Genomic DNA, 8549 nt, shown 5'->3' on the forward strand with positions numbered 1-8549 from the left:
CTTCACAATTCAGACAACATGGAGCACTAGGAGTTGCTTCCTCAAGTAAACTGGCATCTTCCTCCTCACTTCATGAGGACCCATGTTCTCATTCTTCCCCTGAGGACACTCAGGAAAAGGCAGAAGGCCCCTCAAAACTGCATACCCTGCAGCAAAGGCAGCAACTTCTAAGTCTTCGATGTATAATCTCCGTATAATCTCTTAGTCCAATCTCTGTGTATGCTTGGGCTAGTCACTTCTATCCATGCTGGCTTCAATGTCGCATCTGTGGAATGGGGGAGGTCTAACGTCCCTTCCAGTTTGTCCCTGTGTCCATGCCAGGGGTGGCTTGGGCAAGGGCTTGGGACACCTGAGAGCAGCATCGTGGAAGTCATGAGCGGAATCCTCATCCCGAGCTCCTGGTCTGGGATGCTATTCCCACTCCAGAGATAAGGGAGCAACACAGAGACAAAAACCCAGCCTGAGGTGAGGAGGACCCCTCCCCGCATCCAAGCTACCTCCAGCTGAAGTCACTAGATGTGGTTCAGCAGGTTTCCACAAAGAAAGAGAGCTCGTACCATGAAAGCAGCCCAGGAGGACAAAGGAGCTTGCTCTGGGGGACCAGAGACGAGCATGCGAGTCCCAGCGCGGTCGTCAGCTAGCGAGGTGATCTTGGGCTGGCCGCTTGACCTCCCAGGTCCTTGGTTTCTTCCTCCACTAAATGAGAGAGGTTGGAACTGTGATCTCTAAAGCTGAGAAGTCAGAGAATCAATAGAAAACATAACATTGGGCCAGGAGAATGGCTTGGAGTTTGATCAGCTTTAGGGAAGCCAGCCAGAAGCCTGCTGGGCAAATGGTACCATCCAAATATGAATGAAGCTCTAAGAAGGTGGAGCTCATATGTCAGCGATTGCTAAAGCCTGGCGCCTGGCTCAAAGGAGGCCCTCCCTAAAGACGGGAGGGCACGAGGGCTTGCACGTCAGAGACAAAGGCTAGAATGAAACACCTACATCTGGATCCAGGCTCCTCCTTTTGCTGGTCAGGGGCCTCAGATGCGTAACATAACCTCTCCAAGCCTTGGTTCCCTTGCCCTTAAAGCCAGGGCAATTCCTCCTGCTGCACGGAGTTGTGAGGCTTAAAAGGATTAAGAGCCTGGCACATAGTAGGGGCTCAGCTGCAGGCCATGGAGGCTGAAACCGGCCATATGTGAGCCTGCACGGAAGGAGTAAGACTCCGCGAAATCCCAGGGTCATCTTTAACTATTCAGCAGCCTGTAAGGACCTTGACCCTGCAACTGACTCAAATCTCTCTCTCTCTCCCTCCCCCACACACACACCACACACCACGTGTGCACGTGCACACACACACACACACACACACACACGCAATGAAAGAAAGAGAAAACCGCAGTCAGCCTGGGGTATCCCCAGGCACAGGAAAAACATGTGTGGAACAAGTACCCGATGCAATAAATCAAACCATGGGATCCCAATCTGCGCCTGAGGCCAGCCTCCCGCTCCAGCTGCATGAGAGGCTGGGCTGCACGGTCTGTCCCCGCCGCCAGGAATGCCTGGAGGTTCTGGCCAGCATCTCAGGCCGCTCCTGAGGTGCTTGGCCCCTTTTCGGGAGCCTGAGAGTGCCCAGAGTGGGAGGGGCGAGGCAACCAGGCCGCTGGTCCTTTGGATGCTCAGCGTAGCGGAGCCGAGGAGGTGGCTGTGAATCCTGGCTGCGGCAGTCAGCCCGGAGCCCAACGTGCTGGCCTTGGAGGGGACCATAGACAGACACGGAGGTGTGCGCACGAGAGGGGCAGGGGGAGACGCAGCCTCCAGAGGTGCCTCAGCCCCTCACTGCTGGGTGACTTCCGGCCAGGAAGTGCCCTCTCCAGGCCTTGGAGAAAATGCAGGGCTCGCATCACTAGAGAGACTCAAAGAGACTCTTCAGCAAGATGATGTTGCTGAATCTCTGATACAGTTTAGCTCGTCTGCTACTCTTTGGTCTTCAATTCATTTCAAGAAAGCGGTTATTGAATGCCAATTGCGTGCCAGGCACTTGTGCTAAGGAGTGGTTGGGCCAAGAAGAAAAGACACAGTTTCTGTTTCCCAACTGCCAAGGAGCTCACCGTCTTATGAAGGGAGGCATAGATTTAAACGAATATAGATAACTCAAGACAACACACACTAGAATATCAATCCATTCTCCCAGGGAAACTGGGAAAGGTGCCATAGAGGGAAGGGACACCTGAGTGAGAATTTGAGACATGAGAAGCGACTTTCCAAAATACTGAAGGCAGAGGGTACAGCAGAACCAAATCAGAGGGAAACAAATGTGTGAATATCCGTCTACGCGGTTGTAGGGTGGAGAAGGATGGAAGGACACGAGACGAGAAACATAAGCTGGGACGGAGTGTGGAAGACCCTGAACGACAGCTGAAGAGTTAGCACTTTATCCTGTGGGGAATGGGGACCCGCCAAAGGTTTCTTGGCAGGAGAGCGACACGATCAGATCTGCATTTTAGACAGTTCATTTTAGCAGCAACGTAGACCCCTGATCACCAAGCCATGGCCAAATCCAGCCCGCGGCTTGTTTTTGTATGGCCTATGAGCTAAAAATGTTTTTTACTTTTTTACTACAGCTTTTTTTTTTGAGACAGAGTCTCACTCTGTCCCCCAGGCTGGAGTGCAGTGGCATCATCATAGCTCACTACAACCTCAAACTCCTGAGTTCAGGTGATCCTCCCGCCTCAGCCTCCCAAGTAGCTGGGACTACAGGCGTGCACCTCCACGCCTGGCTAATTTTTCTATTTTTCGTAGAGACGGGGTCTTGCTCTTACTCAGGCTGGTCTCAAAGTCCTGATCGCAAGCGATCTTCCTGCCTTGGCCTCCCAGAGTGCTAGGGTTACAGACTTAAGCCACTGCACCCAGCCATGACAGCTTTATTGAGATAAAATTCACATACCATATAATTTGTCCATTTGAATGGCTTCTAGAACACTCAGAGTTGTGCAACCACTAGCACAGTCAATTTTAGAACATTTTCATCACTTCAGAAAGAAACTGCCACCCACCTATCTCCCCATCCCATCACCCTAAGCAACCACTCACTAATCTACTTTCTGTCTCTATGGATTTGTCAATTCTGGGCATTTCGTACAAATGGAATCATACAATATGTGCTCTTTTGTGACTGGCTTCTTTCACTTAGCATGTTTTCAAGGTTCATACATGCTATAGCATGTACTTCATGCTTTTCTTTCTTTTTCTAACTGACAAATAAAAATTACGTATATTTATAGTGTACAACATGATATTTTAAAATATTAATATATATACATTGTGAAATGGCTAAATCATGCAAATAATAACTATGTATTACCTCATACGCTTATTTTTTTGTGCTGAGAACACAAAATCTACTCTCTTAGCAATTTTCAAGTATACAACACATTGTTATTAACTATAGTCACCGTGATGTACAATAGATCTCTTCATTGATTTTCATGGCTGTATACTATTCCATTGAATGGACATACCACATTTTGCTTCATCCATTCATCAGCTGATAGACATCTGATTGCTTCCACTGAAGAAGAACATGCAACAAAGACATACACGGCTCACAAAGTCTAAATATCTACTAGCTGTCTCTTTGCAGACCCCAGGTGTAGCCCATGGGTAGAAGGGAATCAAAACCAGAAGTCAGAATCCCAGGTCAGGGGTTTTGACCATCTCCAAGTGAGATAGGATGGTGGCCTCCACCGGGGGGAAGGAAACATATTTGGGGGGATGGAAATCAGCTGGACTCAGTGACTGATTGGATGTTTGGGTAAAGGAGAGAGCGATTGAGGAAAATTCATTACCACAGGGAAGCAGAGATCTGGGGAGAGAGCTCACGGCCGAGGTAAGCACCCCGCTTTCCTCCTGGGTACAACACACGGACTTGGAGGTTTCTGGTCATCATTAACGGGAAAGCAGACTGAGCTGGGGGCCTTGACCATTCTACATGGGGCTCTCGCCACCAGGCTAAGGAGCCGCAGGGATGCGTCCCACACTGGCCTGGAGCCTCAGGAAGAGCTGATGGCTTCATTCGTGTCCCAGAGCAACCTGGAGTGCGATGCCGCAGCTGCCTCTCAGAACACTGTGCAGGCTTCTCTCGATCGAGTCCCTTCCTTTCAGGCGTGTGGACAGGTGTCCCACACGCCACCTTCTTTGGCAGTACCTGCCTCTGACACCCGTGCCTTCCAATCTCCTTCAGCTTCTCTGGATTTTGAAAGAACGTGACCTCCAGCCTGGCAAAGAAGGCCCCCGCCACCGTGCCCCGGTACACCTCCCCAGCCACACCCTCCGCTCTGCGTCTTGCTGTCGGCTTCTCTCCGCTCCTGGCTCCCGGGTTCAGCAGCCCCTTCCCGCCTCTGAGCGCCCCACGTGCTCTTCCTTCGCCTAGCGTTGCCCCCACCCCCACCCCTTCTGCACCCAGAAATCCCCCGTTGACCCTTCCAAACCATTCAGACGTTTGCCTCCGGAAAGCCACTGCCTCCCGTGGGCCCTTCTAGCTTTTGTTCCTAGCATTTGCCACTCTGAACCATGGCCATCCTGCTCTGTGCTTTCTCCTCCACTGGCCTGCACCGTTGCTGTGCCTGCTGGGGGGCTGAGGGAGAGCCTGGCACCTGGTCTGTGCCCTCTGAACCTTTGCTGAATGAGCACATGAGCGAGCTGGCAGGTGTGTCTCCCCTGTCCTTCAGTTTCAAGGGGCATTTCATTCTTGAAGCCCCTCCCATCCTTCCGGGGAAGCCGGCTCCCAGCCTCATTGCTTTCCCTCTATTGATCCCAGGATTTATGGCGCTATTGTTTCTTTTATTAGGCTGTAATGGCCTCCGTTAAAATGTGTTACATGGAAATAGGCTAATTACGTGTGTCAAATAAGTCACCAATCCCACAGCATGGTCGGCCCTTCTCCTGCGGTGGCGCCTCGGGGTGGAGGGGGTGGCTGTGCCCCACAGAACAGGAAGGCCCCACCAGGGACAGAGGCTCACTCTGTCGCTCCTGGGCCTCTGCCGCACAGCCACTGTGCTCGCCTGTCCCAGTGTGTGTCAAGAGGCACCCAACCTGGGGAACTTGCTCCCTGCTCCTCCGCCTGATCCCACCTGGGTCCTCGTGAAAATGGGGGGAAGTTCTCATCTCCATTCCAGGAGAAATTCTATTAGTGAGTGTGAGACGGTCCAACTTCTGTGGGAAGCCTGTTCCGCCCACTCCTCTCTGTTTCTGATCCGGCAGCGCTTCCCCAAGGCATGCGTGTTTGCAGGGGTCCAGCCGGCTGGCGGGAGACGCACCAACCCTCGGCTTAGAAGTCAGTGTCCACCTTCCGTGACTGAGGAATTTCAAATAGACCCTTGGGTAGTGACAACCGGACTCCAAGACAATTGCGTTCCCTCTTTGAGACAACACAGATGTCATTACGGGTTCTCCTTTTCTGTAGAGCAGTAGCGTATTTGATCAGGTTCTCTTGAGAAAGGGTCCCTTATGAAAACATTTCAGTTTCTCTCTACCATCGGCGCTCCGCCCCAACCTGCTTAGTAGAATCCATTCTTCAAGGCCCGGTCAAGTTCTGCTGCCCTCTCCTCCTCCCTCAGACTTCTGAAGATGAATTGCCTACATGAGAAAAATATAAGTTCTATAGGATGATAGCAGAATTTTGTGCTCAAAGAAGCGTTGGGAACACCATGTTAAACAGTGAGACAGGTTCACGTGCTGCAGGACTTCTCAGAGCTCTCAACATGTTAATGCACATTATGCATCTGCAACAGAAGCGTGGCAGATTGGATTATCAGTCCCAACTGTTCACTGCCTTTTTCCAATATTGGAAGCATACCTCCTCACCCCTTGCTATGTGACCTTAGAGTATCTCCCACTAGAGTGGGCCGTGTGAATTTCCAGTTCTCATTCACGTGCAGTTTGGCCATGTGACTTACTCTGGCAAATGGAAGGTGGGCGTAAGTGGCACGTCTCAGAGCTGAAATGGTGACAGGCATAGCAAGTATCGGATGGTTTTCTCTCCTGCTCTTGCCACTGCCATGAGCAGAGCACATCCCAGGCAGCCACTGCCCGTGAATGCAGTTGGTGGAGAGACGTAACGCCAGCCCATAACCGGAAGCAGAGCTGCTCCTGCCAACCCGGGCCCAGGAATGAGAGAGCAATGTTGAGGTTGTCTGTTACTCAGCAATAACTGGCTGTGTTAGTTTTGGGTTGCTGCTGTAACAAATGACCACAACTGAGTGGCTTAAAACGATACACATTTATTCTACAATTCTGGAAGGAAGAATCCAAAATCAGCCTCGGGCTAAAGTCAAGGTGTCAGTAGAGACGGTTGCTTCTGGAGGCCGCAGGGGGATCCCTCCCCTTGCCTTTCTCAGCTCCTAGTGGCCTCCTGCGTTCTTTGGTTCACGGCCCTTTCCTCCACCTTCAGAGCACATCACTCTGACCGCTGCTTCTGTTACAAAATCTCCTAGTTGATCCTCCTGCCTCCCTCTTATAAAGACCCTCGTGATTACACTGGGCCACCTGGATAATCCAGGGTAATCTCCCATCTCAAGAGACTTACCTTAACCATGTCTGCAAAGTCGCTTTGGCCACATAAGTTAACATTCATACATTTCAGGAATTCAGACATGGCTGTTTGGGGGCCATGATTCCGCTTGCCACATTGATGTATACAAAAAAGGATTAAAATAAAAAGAGTTTCCCCTAAACTATTTGGATTTTTTGTTTTTGTTTTTCCACAGAAATCTCAGCATTTCTTCTTTCTCCTTTTGCTACTTTTAGACGTTGGGCCCTACACCCGTTATATGGCATTTCTAGCGTTAGTTCTGCAGTTTTCGGTAAACAGATACCCCATCGCCTACCCAACCCTATCCCATTTGTAGGATTATAAATTCTTACAGATTCAGTTCAGCTACTTGCTTTGCTTGGAGGTCTTCCACTTTCCTAATCTATAAGATGGGGATAACATCCTTCTGCCGGTGGGAACTGAGGATTGAATTATACGGAGATGACTTTGAACGTGTTGAGGATACACAGACGAGCTGTAACTTCTCAATGAACAGTGTTGCCTTCCTTGCCTGCCCACCTTTGCCAATGGGGAGAAACCAAGTCATATACACAGCTGGCTGCCACGGTGGCAGCAGATGCCCTTTGCTGATGTGGGTACGGCCTCCCCAATACCCATCAGCCCTCTTTCCTCTTCTCCCCTCCTTCCGCAGTGTCAGCTCGTGGCATGCACCGTCCTGCATTTACTTGCCGTGTCCTCCAGGATGTAAGTCCGTGGGGTGTGTGTGTGTGTGGGGGGTGTCAGGAAGGAACTGTGCTGTGTGATAAGGGAGCCTGATTCACCACTCAATAGCTACGAGGCTTTGGGAATGTTCCTTGTTTTCTTGGGGTTTTGGTTTCCCCAAATGCTAACACGAGGCTAGATCCTAAACCCTTGAGTCAGTGGCTCTCCCTTTTCTCACCATTTTGCTCAAATAGCACAGGCTTTGGATCCCATTGGTACTGAATAAACATCTGATGAGAAGTACACTGACACCCCTTTTTGTGCAATCTTTCCAATTTTGCATTTTAATGGACTCTTCAAATCAAAATACCCTTCAAAAACCAAAAGAAAAAAATGGAAAATTACCCTGACTCCAGCACAGACATACGCATGAGGCCCTTCCAGGGACCTCGAATCAATCCCCCCTGTGAAGTCGACACTGTGGAAATAAATGCCACTAATGAGTCCTATGTCACTGGGAGAATCCCAGAGTGCAAACCCACTGGCGAGCTCCCATCCTGAAGCCTACAAAATCCATTAACACACACTAGTCTTTTCACAGGTGAAAGAAATATCAATTTTTCTAGAGAAGAACAACCAACAAAAGGGTTAAGCCCTGAAAGGTTAGTTTCCTCTACTCTGCCTGCTCTAAAATCTGGGATAATTCCTGCCATTAATATTTTAAGCAACTAATTTGACATTTTTCCATTTAATTAACTTGCATACATATGAGAACAGGGTTTTGAGAGCACCATGACATTTAAACAAAGTCATTTAAGTTTTCCCATTTCTAGTGGCATGCTTCTTTTTTCTTTGTCTTTTTTCTTTTTGTTCCGTTTCTGTTTTGCATTCCTGAATCTGAAGCTGGCTTATTAGCTCAGAGAAATGACCAAATTTCCCAAAGCAAATGTCCCACAGTCTCAACCTAGGTGACGTGGGTGGGCCCGGAGCTCTGGGCTGCGGCTCTTTTAAACTCGAGCCTGCTCCTTTCCAAGGCTTTTTACAAATGGCGTTTCAATCAGAGCAGGCCCACGTCACAGGCTAATGTTTTCCTCTTGCCACACCAACCCTGGGTGGGAGAGGGGGAGGAGCAGCGGGAACGCAAAACATTTATCAAATGCAACCATTGCTGCAGAAGGGCTGGGGTTTCAAGAGGGAAACAATAGCTCTGTGACAATTTTCTCTTCCAAATGACAAATAATTGTTGTCACATCATCAAATGATTAAAAAATAAAAGAAAATAGACAAATGGAGTGTGTCCATGGAGG

The sequence above is a fragment of the Propithecus coquereli genome, unplaced genomic scaffold (genome assembly GCF_000956105.1).
Source record: "Propithecus coquereli isolate 6110/MARCELLA unplaced genomic scaffold, Pcoq_1.0 Scaffold92, whole genome shotgun sequence".
Classification (NCBI taxonomy): Eukaryota; Metazoa; Chordata; class Mammalia; order Primates; family Indriidae; genus Propithecus; species Propithecus coquereli.